The 14,667-nt window shown below is 45.4% G+C and overlaps 1 protein-coding gene across 5 annotated transcripts in view; it reads right to left on the minus strand.

Annotated features, from left to right (window-relative positions):
* IL1RL1 (interleukin 1 receptor like 1) overlaps positions 1-14,667 on the minus strand; it is a 101,280-nt gene that overhangs the window by 73,029 nt on the left and 13,584 nt on the right. The window contains exons 1-2 of one of the 5 annotated variants that reach the window (XM_031655414.1): positions 10,325-11,144; positions 9,117-9,226 (exon numbers count right to left, since the gene is read on the minus strand). The exons of 3 other annotated variants lie outside the window; for them this stretch is intronic. The gene's annotated coding sequence lies outside the window, so the exon portion shown is untranslated. Of the gene's footprint in view, positions 1-9,116; positions 9,227-9,431; positions 11,145-14,667 lie in introns of those variants that run through there. One more of the 5 variants, XM_009184851.4, reaches the window with a different exon arrangement.

Here is a 14,667-nt window from a genome sequence, read left to right on the forward strand (position 1 = left end):
AGAGGTATAAAAAAGGGACAGAAGTAGCAACCCCTACAGCAGGCACCAAGTCCTCAGAGGAGATGCAGATCTCAGTGAAGTCAAGAGTGTTCTCTCCGAAGAATGCAGGGGTGAAGGAAGCCCATTAAAAGTGGAATAGTAAGTGTTCCTTCTGCCTAGCCCATCTTCCTATGTACCCCATGCTAGTTAATTCCTACTGATCCTTCAAGGTTCTGCTTAAAGGACTTTCTCAGGAACTCCCTGGGCTCAAAGCATTTCCTTTTTTGTATGTTCCAATAACCCAGGATAGTCTCCTATTGTGCCACTCTTCACGCATATATTTGTCCAGTATCTGTTTTCTTCTAGGCTGTGAGTCCTGTGAGACCAGGAAATGCATTTACTGCATTCATTATTGTACCCCTACATAATGGTAACTCAGTAAATGATTTATGGAATGAATACATGAATCAATCAATCCATAGGGATTCCAGAGAGCAGAGTGCACGTGGTTGGTCCAGAGGGCACCAGTGGGAGAATGAGGGGGTGGGCGGGCAAAACAAGGTATTGCAATGAAAGTAGGACAAAGTAGGTGACTCAGAGGGACGTGGAGTTTAGTTTGGGATGAAGAAGAACATGGATGAGAGACAGAAAAGTATTAACTAGTTTCAGCACTCTACCTGTAATTCCAGTCTGAAGAAAGTTCTGTGTTGATACTTTCAAAGATTTCAAATAGTATCCAGGGTTGGATGATGTTCACTAATCATGGTACAAACGGTGTCACAGGGTCTTTGCCCAGATTTTCAAACAGAATATTGGTAATTAAGTTCAGACCTTGCTAAAGGGTAGCAAGTTAAGGCCCATCTGTCTATCCATCCACCCATCCATCCATGTATCTGTCCATTCATTCATCTGTCCCTTCATCCACCTATCCATCTGTACAGCCACCCTCCTGTCCCTTCATCCACCCATCCATCTGTACATCTACCCTCCTGTCCCTTCATCCACCAATCCATCTGTACAGCCACCCACCTGTCCTTTCATCCACCCATCTATCTGTACATCCACCCACCTGTCCCTTCATCCACCCATCCATCAGTACATGCATCCACTTGTCCATTCATCCACCCATCCATCCATTCATCCAGTCATCTATCTAAGTGTCCATTCTTCAAATCCTATTGAGGGCCAGACATTTTTCTAAGTATTAATGATACTCTAGGGCGCAAAAGAGACAAAACCTCTGCCCTCATGGATTGGTGGACAGGCAATAAATAAGATAAAACGGAATAATGGAAGATGATGAGTGCTGAGATGAGTCAAACAGTGAAGAAGAGTAAGGAGTGTGTGTGTGTTGAACCTGGGGAGGGTGGATGACAAACTTGAGATGAAAGAGCCAGAGAAAAGCTCACTGAGAAGGTGACATTTGAGCAAGACAAAGAATGTAAGGAAGCACACCATAAAAATTGGTTAGAGGTGAGCATGCCAGGCAGAAGGAACGGCTGATGCAGAGGTATTCAATGTTCAAGTCCCTGGCATGTTTAGGATGCAGGCAGGAATCAGGTGAGGCAGGAGCAGAGAGAAGGAGGGAGAGTCAAGTAGGATCTGTGTCAGAAGCTGAAGGGGACACAATGGGAGGGCTTCATTGGTTGTTGTAAGGATTTGATATAGCTTTTCCTCTAGCAGAAAGGGGAGACTTTGGAGGCTTGAGGAGTGTGACCTAAAACCCGAGACACGTCTTTAAAAGGTTCCTCTGGCTGATAAGTTTGGGGAGGGTGTCAAAAATGGAAGTGGGGCATTTGGGAACTACTGCATCATCCGAATGACAGATTGGGACCAGGGTGACAGAGGTACGGTCCTAAGAAGTGGTAACATTCTGAATATAATTTGAAAGTAAAGCTGATGAAATTTGTCATTGAATTGGGTTTGGGTGAGAAAGGAGGAGGAAAGAAAGATCTCAGTCCTGAACACCTGAAAGGATGGAACTGGCATTTACTGAGAAAAGAAAGGTTGTAGGTAGAGGAGATTTGGCATAGGGCTCTATTTGGAATATATTAAGTCTGAGGAGTTTTTAAAATATCCAAGTGGCGGGTTAAATGGGCTATTTAAAGCTCAGGGGACAGGTACGGGCAAGAGATATAAATTTGGACATCACGGCCTGGCGTGGTGGCTCACGCCTGTAATCCCAGCACTTTGAGAGGCCGAGGTGGGTGGATCACCTGAGGTCAGGAGTTTGAGACCAGCCTGGCCAACATAGTGAAACCCCATCTCTACTAAAAATACAAAAATTAGCTGGGCATGGTGGTGTGTGCCTGTAATCCCGACTACCTAGGAGGCTGAGGCAGGGGAATCGCTGGAATCCAGGAGGTGGAGGCTGCAGTGAGCTGAGATCGCACCACTGCACTCCAGCCTGGGTGACAGAGTGAGACTCTGTGTCAAAAAAAAAAAACAAAAACAAACAAACAAACAAACAAAAAAACAAATGGACATCATAAGCATATTGATTTTATTTAAAGTCATGAAACTAGATGAGATCACCAAGGTAGAGAAACAACAACAAATGAGCCCTGGGACCCTCCGACACTTAGAAGTTGGGTAGGAAAAAAAGGAACTAGCAATGGAGACAGAGAGAGATCAGTTAGATAGAAGGAAACCCAGGAGTTTGCAGAATCTGAAAACAAAGTAAGGAATCTTTTAAAGAGGAAGGAATAACCAGTCATGTTCAATGCTATCAGCCAGTAGGACGAGGACTGGGAATAAATCACTGGATTTAGCAACACCATATCACGGGAAACTTGAGAAGCTAATGTTTCTGGAATGGTAAGAATGAAAGCCTGTTTAGAGTGGTTTCAAGAAAATGTAGGGGGAGAGGAATTAAAGATAATGAGTAAATAGAACTATTTCAGGGAATTTTGTTGTAAAGGAGAAGAAAGAAATGAAGGAAAATCTGGAAGGGAATAGGAACAGGAGGCAATGTTTGTTTTTAATGGAAGAAATAGCCATCAATGTGTTCACTCAAGAGGATGGCCCAGAGGCAAGGGAGAAGTGCTGGAGCAGCCTCCTGGGGCAGGTGAACAGGGCCTCGATCTAGTGCATAAGGGAAGAGCTGAGCCTGGGCAGAAATCTCCATCCTTGGTAAGTGATGAGAAGGCAGAGAATGGGCGTGCAGATGCTGGGAGCTGGTGCAGATGCTGGTGGGAGTTTGCAGAAGCGCTTTTCCAGTGGCTTCTGCTTTCTCAGAAGGTCATCGGCTGAGGGTGAGGATGGGAGGAGGTGCTGGCAGTTTGAAAAGAGAGAAAGAATGGTAGTGAAATCATCCTCTAGGATGGTGGGAGCGAGAAAGAACTCAGTCCAATGCAGGAGGTCAGTCAGGCCACAGCAGGGATGCCCTGGAGGTCTGCGGGCATGAACTTGAAGTTACAACCCTCAGCGTGAATGCGTGGTTCCCTCCAGGCCCATTAGCCACAAAGCTGCAGACACAGAAGTGGGAGTTGGGTATCACCAGGTGAGATCCCAGCCAGGGGCAGCAGAAAGCAAGAGACGGGTGAGGGAGTTGGGGTTTATTCAAGGGAGTTTAGGAGGATGGAATTTCTCTTGAAAACATGAAGTGGGGGAGGACAGTGAAGAGATGTGTGGGTCAGAGGATTTTCTGTTGACTGTTGGAGTTGAGGCAGCAGAGGAAAGGGCCAGGAGGGAAAGAGGCAGAGGTAGAAGAGGGCAAGGCTGGAAGCTGAGATGATGGCAGGGGTTGTGGTCATGGATGTTGTGGAGATCCAGGGCCTGCCGGAGACCGGATGGCAAGTGAGATCGCTGGCAGAGAACACAGGACACAGGTCACATGAAGGGGATCATCTATGTAGCTTTCGAAGTCGACAAGCAGGGTGAACGTCAAGTGGAGTGGCCGTGACTCAGGGTCAGAGCCTTTGAGAGCTGAAGAGGAGCGATGCGAGGCAGAGTGGGGCTGGGGTGCTGCTGCCTGATGCCAGGAGACTCATCTGTGACCAGAAGCAGCAGGGACAACACGAGCAGCACCCCAGCCCCCATGATGGGAGAACTGTGGAGAAAAGCCCTTCTGAGAGGGCAGCAGGGCACAGCACCCAGGGAAGATCCAGCAAAAGGGAAACTGCGCAGAAGAGTGCCAGATGCAGGGGATTTTGCCAGGATGCCGGGTGAGTTCTTGAGAAACTGGAGAAGGTTTCTGAGAATAAGAGAGGGAAGGAAGACAGAAATGGAATTGGGTATTTCCAGAGTGTTATGGAGATTTTGAGAGCAGGGTAATGTAGCGAATGGGAGATGAGGGGTGATCTGCGTGGGGGGGATGTGTGTGGCATTCCAGGGATAAAAGGCACCATAAACTTAGACTTGAGGTCTCAAGGAAGACCACGGTGGTGAGCACAGGGGAAGTAGAGTAGGAGTCAGACCCCTCATGGAAGGCTTGGAAGCAGGAGCAACCATCTTACTCCAAGCCCAAGGGACCCTCCGTGCCCCTGTGAATGGAGATCAGCAGGCCTGGGAGGAGGCTTTTCTTCTGACTGTGCTGGGCTCGGTTGCTCTTGAGCCAAGGAGCTCAGGAGGCTGGAGGGCCTATAAAGGTTGCCCCACACATGGTGCAAGGAACTGTCAGGGCCACGGGGGAGGCATTCAGGGATCATTCCCAAATGCAGCCTCCCATGGTGTCCCCAAGGCAGTTGCACCATTAGCAGTCCTGGACTGGTTTCCCACCCAAAAGGCCAATTGGAAAACAGGAGTTGGGTTGTGAAATCAGCAGCATCAGGAAGCCTAAGGAGCTGATATATGAGAGACGGTGAGGTGAGCAAGTGCAGAGGAGAAAAGTGGAGGTTACCCTGGATGGACCAATCTGTAACTGGAGGGCTGGGTGCAGTATACCCCTGGAGACAGGAGGCTGGGGTGACCAGGAACACTGGGGAGTGATGAGTAAGGCTCACTGGAGCTGTGACCTCTGCAAAACTGAGCTGGGCCTGCAGGGATGGGGGTAGGGGAAGGACGCCTGGCCCCAGGGCAGGGACCAGGGCCCACCTGGACTTCTCAGGAGGCATGCCATGGCTGGAGCCCCGGAGGAGCAGTATGGCATTAAAGGGTGGTGCCCACAATAAAGAAGGAACGCCACGGCAATATGTTCTCAGGAACAGCCCAGCCCAGCCCAGCGATCCAGCCCTTCTCCCACCTTGCCTCCCCTAGGATAGTTTCCTCTCAGGATCCACCAAACCCCCTCTATCAGGACCTAAGTATGGGAAGGAGGAAAAAGACCCACAGATGCTTAATTCTGCTCTGCACCAGCGTTTGAAAGCCACTCCTGTAGTATCAAGTGGAAGTTCTGGGTTGCATTCTTATCAAGAACATTTGCATTTCTTAATATGCCAATAAACTCCTTACTGAGTGCATTGTGTCAGGCTCTGGGCTAGCTCTTAGAAACTGTGAGCAAGGTGGCAGTAAGAGGCCATAGCCAAGACCTGGGATGGTGAGGCAGCTCAGGGCTCAGAAGGTGGCCCACCATGGCAAGGGAAGAGGCAACAGGAAGTTGTAGGGAGAGCCAGGACTTTGAAGCTTCCATGGGCTCAGATGTGGGGCCTCAAAACCCACTGTACTGGCATGCAACATGTCGCAGCAGGAGGCCAAGTTCTTCATGTACTGTGGCCTGGCAGGACTGGCCTTGGAGCCAGCAGAGGATCCAGCAGGCAGCTGTGGAAGCCAGAAGCAGAGAGACCAGACTGCAGCTAGAGTGTCATCCGTGACTGGCAAACTCTTCCCTCATCTTCTTGGATTTACTGCCTGCATGATCAAGCAACATACGCTTTTGACGGTGCTGAAAAGCCTCCCCTGAAGCTTTGCTGGAGACTCTCAGTCTTAGACCAGGGGCTACTGACGTGACAAGGAGGCTGATCCTAGTTCTATGAGCCCAGGCAAGGTTCCTGTTTACTTTGACCCCATGAAGAGACAAATCACTCAAAAGCAAATGCCATCATCTGCTTGAACATTATGCGTTTTCTCTTCTTCTATCATTGTTACTCTTATTAGCTATCATCGGCCGAATGCTAGTTATACGACAAAAGACTTTACCAAACACCTTAGCTTCACAATCTCCTTTAGTCCCCAGGGAGGAAACATTCTTCCCATTTTGCAGTTCAAAAACCTCAGGCTTAATAGAGAAAAATAAAGAGTTGTGCATATTCTTGAGGGAGGACAAGGAGCTAAAACTCAGGTCTGATTCCGCAGCTCATAACCCCTTTTAAAATTTGTGAGGACAAATACACATAATATAAAATTGACCCCCTTAACCATTTGTAAGTGTACGGCTCAGTAGCATTAAGTACATTCACACTGTTGTGCAGCCATCACCACCATCCGTGTCCAGAACTTTTTCATTTTCCTAAACTGAAACTCTGCCCCCATTGAACAGTAACTTCCATTCCTTATACATCCCACTGGCGCAGGCACCCACCATTCTATTTCCCATCTCTGAATCTGACTACTCCAGGGACCTCATGCGAGTGGAATCATATGGTATTTGTCTTTTTGTGACCGGCTTATTTCACTTAACAGAATGTCCTCAAGGTACGGCAGAGTCATGGGAGAGGATGTTTTCAACGCCATGACCACTGGGTTGTGGGGCTGGTGTTTTTCCTCTGTGCCACTCTGCTACTTAGACCCACACTCTTGATTCCACTGAGGGCAGTGTGCAGACTGAACTGTGTCTCCCCCCCCCCACAAATTCACATGTTGGAATCCTAACCCCCAGTATATATGGATATGAAAGTATTTGGAAATAGTGCCTTTCAAGATGTAAGTGAGGTAAAACAAGCTTATGTGGATGAATCCTAACCCAATAGGACTTGTGTCCTCATAAGAGGGCAAGACAACTAGGGATGGGAACACACAGAGGAAAGAGCACACGAGGACACAGCAAGGAGGCAGCTGTCTGCAAGCCAAGGAGGGAGGCCTCAGGAGAAACCTAACTGTTATTTACACAGCAAAGCCTGTGGTATTTTGTTATGGCAGCCTGAGTGGATTAATACAGACAGGGGTCTCTGTGTCACAAGATAGGATGAACTGTCACATACAGGCCTCTCCCACTGACAGTAATGCCTCTTCAGTCTTATTTGCGGCAAGGAGGACAGTGGTCACTGGTGGTCTACATTTATGTACCATACAGAGAGAGGTGTGGGTTTTAAGTCCACCATGAGGACAGGCAATGGATGTTCTTTCAACATTTTGAGTTTCCACTAACACAACACTACAACCGGCATGTCTGTGATTTCCTTGGCCAAATTTACCTTTTTTTTTTTTTGAGACAGAGTCTCGCTGTCACCAGACTGGAATGCAGTGGTGTGATCTCGGCTCACTGCAGCGTCCGCCTCCTGGGTTCAAGCGATTGTCCTGCCTCAGCCTTCCAAGTAGCTGGGACTACAGGCACGCGCCACCACACCTGGCTGATTTTTTGTATTTTTAGTAGAGACGGGATTTCACCACGTTAGCCAGGATGGTCTCGATCTCTTGACCTCGTAATCCACCCACCTCAGCCTCCCAAAGTGCTGGGATTACAGGCATGAGCCACCGCATCCGTCCTCACCTTATTCTAACCAAGCTACACAAACTCTTCATACCCAGCAGCACCATAAAAATGTAATGTCTTCACCAACTACACGAATCACTGTTCTCTAGCCTGCTGCTTTATGGAACTAGGAGAGGAAAAAGACTCACAGAGTGAGTGACATGACCCAATAAATGAGCTTCCCCCACCTGGAAGTCACCAGCCTCCTTATTAAAATTGCAAGGCACCCTGACCTCAAATGCAGAGGAATTCTCCCACATGTCTTTGTGTTGAACATTGTCATTACTGGGTGCCATAATCTACATATAACGATTGCTTTTCAGAAAAACAAGTAGAAAAATCAGCCATTTTTTTTCCATTCTAAGACACATCAGAAATTCTAAAATGTAGCCTTCAAGATGGGCCAGAAAAGCTGATGGCCTGAAAGGAGTTCAAAAGGATGCAGAGGGCTGGGGGTGGAGGTGTGAGTCCAGAGAACGCTGGAGAGACATCCAGCCTGACATTATCAAGACAAGGGGCTGGGAGAATCACTCACTTGCTAGAAGAGTATCAGTGGGGCCTCCCAGGAAATTCAGTCAGGAGGATCATGCCCTAAAAGTCATTTTGGAAATGTGTAACTCAGCACAGGAAAACTGAACAAGAATGAGAATACCCATTATGGAAATAAGATTCACACATTTTCATGTAAGATGAGCTCAAGGGAACATCAGCTACCTTGGTGACGCTGTGGGTCCCAGGGGCAAATGTTTTGACCACAAGCCAATGTAGACCCCAGGCAGGGGAAAAGTCTTCATGCTTCAAAGACCAGAAGAGAAATGGGGGTTGAGTGAAGGAGCAGTGATGATGCCAAAGAGAATAGATAAGTATAGAATTACAGGATAGGAATTAAAGGTGAACTGAAAACTAAAAGGGAAAAATCTTATTTGCAAAGAGGATAGTCAAGGGCAAGGAACTGCAGCCCCTAATGAGGAGCAGTCTCAGGACTGGGGCTATGGATGGGCCTCACAGATCTGCGAAGCTGGTGGGAGGTCCCCTGCCCATGCTTCATCCCAGTCCAGGGTAACCTGTGCTGGTCATGCACCCCCACAACCAAGTAACAGAAATTGTCTGTGCATATGATGGATTCCACTGAGCTTGGTGGACAGGTTTGAGAACAGGAAACTGACACAAGGACTAAAGTGGAAAATGTCTTTGAACCCAGAGTGACATATCTACCTCTTTTATCACTTGAAAGTGTCAAGTAGGGAAATTAACCAGCATCAACAGCAAAATGGCCCTGGCTTTGTGGTGGCCCCTGTCTTCTCTTTCCCTAATTTTGTTTTCTCCATTGGCTACTAAATATGTGCTGGTGAAATTTACCTCATTTTACTGATTAGCACAAGTATAGAAGGCATCCATTAAACAAATTATTTACTGAACATCTGCTCTTGCCAGGCACTGTGTTATATATCACAGGAATGGAATGGTGAACAAGATAAACATGGCTTTTCTCCTCACAAATCTAACCACCTCAAGTTATCCAACTACAGTCAGAGTGCCTGCCATACTTCTGATTGACCCTTCTACTCACCCAAAGCTTCTTTCTTTTCCATTCCAACAGCATCTTTTCAGATGTTCTATTTGACTCAGAAGTGAAAATTCATCATCATGTCCATTGCTATAAGCCACTGCTTTCATCTCCTAAACATTGAGAAAAAGGACTCTTGCTAGTGCACCATCACCACCTCTCTTGCACAACTCAACATTTCCCAGGACCTTCACCCATTTCCTCCCTCATCCCCATTCCTCCTCCCTAAGAAAAGCAGGCCTCTTTCCCAAACTCAGCCCCTCCACTTGTGTTCTAGGTTTGATCTCTCAATCCTCCCAGCTCCCAGTACAGTCTCACCTTTCAAAGGGTTCTTCTATGTCTCAGTTCTGACGTCTGCATCTATCAGCTTCAGATAGTGGTGTCTGTATCACTCGCTCTCTAAGCATGTTCTAGACACACATGCCCCTATAACTAAAACGTTCCCTGATTTTCACTTTCCTATGAAACTGCTGCCCTACCTCTCTCCTTCCTTTCTCTGCCCAAATTCTTACAAAAGAGCTCTACTCCAGCCTTCGCCACCCCCACCACACACCTACTACTTGGCACCTTAGGGTTTGAACTGCTCATTGAAGGTAATAGATTGCCTTCTGACCGACTTGCTAATGAAATCTTCTCAGCTCTCATCTGTTCTATACTGGTGCCATTTGACACTTTGACCACTTCCTCTTTGACACTCTACTCTTGACCTCCATGACACCCTACTTTCTTCTTTGTGTCCCTCCCATCACTCTGATTGCTATTTTGGGGTTCATTCACTGATTCCTCTTAAATGTAGCCATTTTCTAAAGATCTGTCTTTCCTTCTCTTTCTACGGACTCTCATAAATTCTCCTAATTTCAACTATCAGCAAATGCTGATGGCTTCAAGATCCATATCAAGCCAGTCTTCCTTCTCACCCCTCCTCACTTCACCTCACCTGCAAATTCACTCATGCTACCTACAAAATATCCATTACACTTCTTCACTTCTTTTGTTACTTACTACCACTGTCCAAATTCAAGCCTCGTCATCTCTCAGCAGGAGTGTTACAATAGCTTCCTATTTATTCTCCATGTGTACCCTAGTCTTAGCACACTCAATTTCATTTCCTCCTCTATAACCAGCCTATGGAATCATGTTGACATTTATTGCTTATGAGTTGCTCAAAATATGGACAAATTATTTACCTTCTTTGAGCTCTGTATCCTTACCTCACAGCATTGTGGTAGGAACCGTTGTTCAGGTTGTACACTGCAGGAGTGTGTCCAACTGATGGAGCAAGTGGCAACTAAAACCCAACCCATCCTCCAATCACTAAGTCAGTTCCACGCCCTGGGCTGAGTTTAAGGCTGCTCAGAGAAGGAGGTACTCTTCTCTGCAAAGGAGGTACCTTTCTTTTCACACAAAGGTACAGTAAGGGCTGGGACTTCCCCAGATTTCTTCTTCAACACATGCATTTTATCCTCATACTTGACACTCAGGCCCAAATCTTCTATTTTCCCCAAATATGCTGTGTGTATTAAGAAATCAGTGTTTATGTTCCCATTATCTCTACAGCACTTTGTCCTCCCATTCTCTGCCGGGGAAACCTTCTCATTCTCCAGTGTCACTTGGTTTGGGAGAGCTCTGTGCATTCCTTCTAGTTTGGGACTTCCCTTTGAGTCCTGCATCCTGGTTACACACTTATACAGCAGTTATGTCACTTCGTCTTGCATTGTACTCTTGATAAGGAATCTGTCTCCTCCATTTGCGTTGAATGGCCTTAGGTCAGGACCCTGAGTGGAGCCCACCCATATTTGCTGGTTTGAACTCAGTACTTCTTGTAAACCCGGGATTGTAGCTAAGCATTATAAGGGTGCAGTTTGGGACACAAAGGTATAGAGAAGAGTTTAAGGCTTAAACACGTATATCTAGAAGGAGCTAGATTAGAGAATGATTTTAAAATAACCCTAATTAAAGCAATAATAGTAGTCACAGAAAATGTAAACTAAAAAAGAGAGAAATCAAAATTACTTATAATCCCACCACTCAAACCATTGTCATCATTTTGCTCTATAAGCTTACAAATGTTATTCTATATATATTATTTACTTTTTTTTTTTTTTTGAGATGGAGTTTCACTCTTGTTGCCCCAGTTGAAGTGCAATGGCATAATCTTGGCTCACTGCAACCTCTGCCTCCCAGGTTCAAGAGATTCTTCCACCTCAGCCTCCCGAGTAGTTGGGATTACAGGCGCCTGCCACCACAGCTGGCTAATTTTTTATATTTTTGGTAGAGATGGGGTCTCGTCATGTTGGCCAAGCTGGTCTCAAACTCTTGACCTCAGGTGATCCGCCCACCTTGGCCTCCTAAAGTGCAGGGATTACAGGCATGAGCCACTGTGCCCGGCCAGATTATTTAATTTTTAAAATAAATTACCAACTTTTTCATGTGTTACACTGTAAATAATTTCCCATGACATAAATACTTTTGATTAACATTATTTTAATGTCTGCATCATATTTTATTGTATGCTTGTACCATAATTTATTTAAATATTCCGTGAATTTCATTTTTTCTCTGTTTTATAAAACACTGGAGTCAACATCATTATAACTAGATATCTGGCACACCATTAATAATCTCTTAAGAATAAATGCCTAGCAGTAGAACTGCAGGGTCAAACATTAGGTGGTGCTTTCTTTTCTTTTCTTTTCTTTTTCTTTCTTTTTTTGGAGACAGGGTGTCACTCTATCACCCAGGTTGGAGTACAATGGTGTAATCATGGCTCACTATAGCCTTGATCCCCCGGGCTCCATCACACCTGGTTAATTTTTAATTTTTAAACTTTTTGTAGAGACAGGGTCCCACTATATTGCCCAGGCTGGTCTCGAACTCCTGGGCTCAAGCAATCCTCCTGCCTTAGCCTCCCGAAGTGCTGGGATTACAGGTGTGAGCCACCATGCCTGGCCCAAAGTTAGGTACTTTTAAAAGATTTTTGATGCCTGTAATGAAACGGGCCCTTGGAACCACCACCATACCAAGCTAACCATTCCATTTGAGATCAATGGCTCGCCGATTTCACCAGTCTCGCCAAAATGGGTATTGTCAGAGCACAGAATTTTAAGGTTGGAAATAATCTAGGAGTTGATCTGTGCCGTGGGTCATACCCAGAATCAATGGGGCGTTATGTGTTTTCTTAAACTCCTCAGTTAATTATTCTGTGCAGCCAGGTTTGAGAACCACTAATGCAGTCAAAACCCCTCACTCTAGATTTGAGGAAACTAAGGGCCAAAGAAAGTACATAACTCTACTAAGTTGACCCATGGAAGGTACACAAATAAAAATGTATCCAAAAGATAAAGGAAAAGAAAACGATGTATTCAGGTAGAAAATTAAGTAGCAATCGTTTCAAGTTAATTATGGATAAGAGAACTAGGCATTTATATTTAAAATCATATTCTAAGCATGCAGACTGTTTAAGAACACGGAGTGAAAAGAACACTTGTCTTTCTTCTATTCCATGAAGAAACCATTCTCAGCCAATCAATTCACAGCCATTTGTTCATTTCAAAACTTACGTATTTTTAAGTCTAACTTTACAAAGAAAAGGGGATAATAACATGGACCCTGATAAATTAACTATGTATGTGTGGGGTGTAAGAGACACAAAAACACAATTTTACACAAAAAACCCTGATGGTACCGAATAGTTTTTTGTGAAAAAGAAATGAAAATACCTCCCAGTAGCCACAAAATACTGTAATCTTGTGGCTTTAAGAACCTTTAGTGAGTAACAGTAAGACATGATTGGATTTTGTGTTTTCAGGTTACATTTTATTTCAGGTTAAAGAAAAGGTGTAGACTTGTGTGATATGTCATTTCTCCAGACTTGAGCACATGGAGAGGAGTGGCTGCATGTGTGTTTGCTGAGAGGAAGGGTACAATAGCCTAGAAACCCTAAGATGACATGTCTTTTAGAGCAGCTGAATTAGCAGTTGTGATCAATGCTTACTTCCAATTACCACTTTACAAGAAAAAGTGATTTTAGCACCTTCTTTTCTGAGAAAGGCAATGTTCTCAGAAAGGAAAGAGAAGCTTTTTACTTTGTTATTTGCTGGTCTCAGGAGATACTTGTGGTTTTGAGAGTGTTACTTGCCTGTTACTGAATCCACCTTACTACTCCTGATGGTGAAATGAAAAGAGATATTACTTTAGTATGAATGGCTCAGTGGGTGACTCTGTAGATGAGTGCATCCCTGCATTGCTGTGAGCTGTATGAGGCATGGCCTCAGATTCCAAAGTGCTTAGACTACAGAAAAAGGAAGGAGAGTAGGCTCCCTTTCATGGAGGATCTCCTGCCTCCGGGTGATGAGGCAGAAGCTCTGCACGCTTCTCACATCACTTAATCTTCCCAAAGGAGACCCTCTGATGGGAAGAGCGTGCATGTAAGAGATAATCAAAGAAAATCGCCATTCCTGGAAACCATTCTACAGTGATATAATTAAGCCAAAGGAAAGAGCACTTAATGGTGTTTGGAGAAATGAGAGTAACTTCATTCAGAAGATGATCTTACCCTGTTCCAGGACAGTTCTGCTAAACCAGGAATGGGGCACATCAGAATCATTTGGTGGGAACCCCCTAAGTGGTTCTCAGGGCATCCCTTTCCCTCATTGCCTAGAGCAGGTTTTCTCAGCCTCAGAAGTATTGACATTGGGGCCTGGCACTTCTTTGTTGTGGGCGGCAGCTGTTCTGCACGTTGTGGGATGTGTAACAGGACCCCCGACCTCATGAAACTGATCTCCAGTTGCCAAATGTCAGCATGTCCCTTGGGGGCATGACTAGCTCAAAAGAACTAATGATAGACAGTAGACTTATGAGCAAGGTAAGGTAGAAGGGTCTTAGATTGCCTTGGATGCTTTTTAATAGGCAATGGGATATTAGCTTTGTGTAGAAATGTAAATTTTAGGAAAAGAGTGCTCAGAGATGGTTAAACACGCACAGACAGTATTAGAGAAGAATATACAAATAGCAAATCAACTAATTAGGGTGTAGTTAGAAGCTTAAAGGCATAAATGTGATTATTTTGTTGTGGACCTAATGTAAGAGAAAATAAAGATGCAGGAAATATTTCTTTATTCTTTTGTAATGAGTGACCCTACCAGAAGGACACCTACCTAGAAACTGAACTTGAGTTTGTGTGTTACCAGCAGTCCTTTAAAATGAGAGAAGTTTCCACTATGACGTAACATAAGTTAGGATAACAAATCACATGGGTTTTCTTGAGAGGCCATCCTCATTTAGAAAGTCACACCACCTCTGGAGCACCGACAGTGTCTTCCTTAGAAGGGCAGGTTTGGGGGAAAAAGGGAAAAAACGTTGATTGCCCTGAGGAAAGAGAGTGACTCCACATAAGGGCATTGCTAATAGCCAGAGAGATCAGGGCAGACAGAGGCATGCACTAGAACAGGTCCTGACCCAGTGCTCATTCCAGACGCCAAGACGGGGACCCCAGCCTCCTCTGTGATATCCTGAGTGTGCCCTCCAGAGGCAGCTTGCTTGTAAAGGTAGCAAC

This window comes from Papio anubis, chromosome 14 (genome assembly GCF_008728515.1).
Source record: "Papio anubis isolate 15944 chromosome 14, Panubis1.0, whole genome shotgun sequence".
NCBI lineage: Eukaryota > Metazoa > Chordata > Mammalia > Primates > Cercopithecidae > Papio > Papio anubis.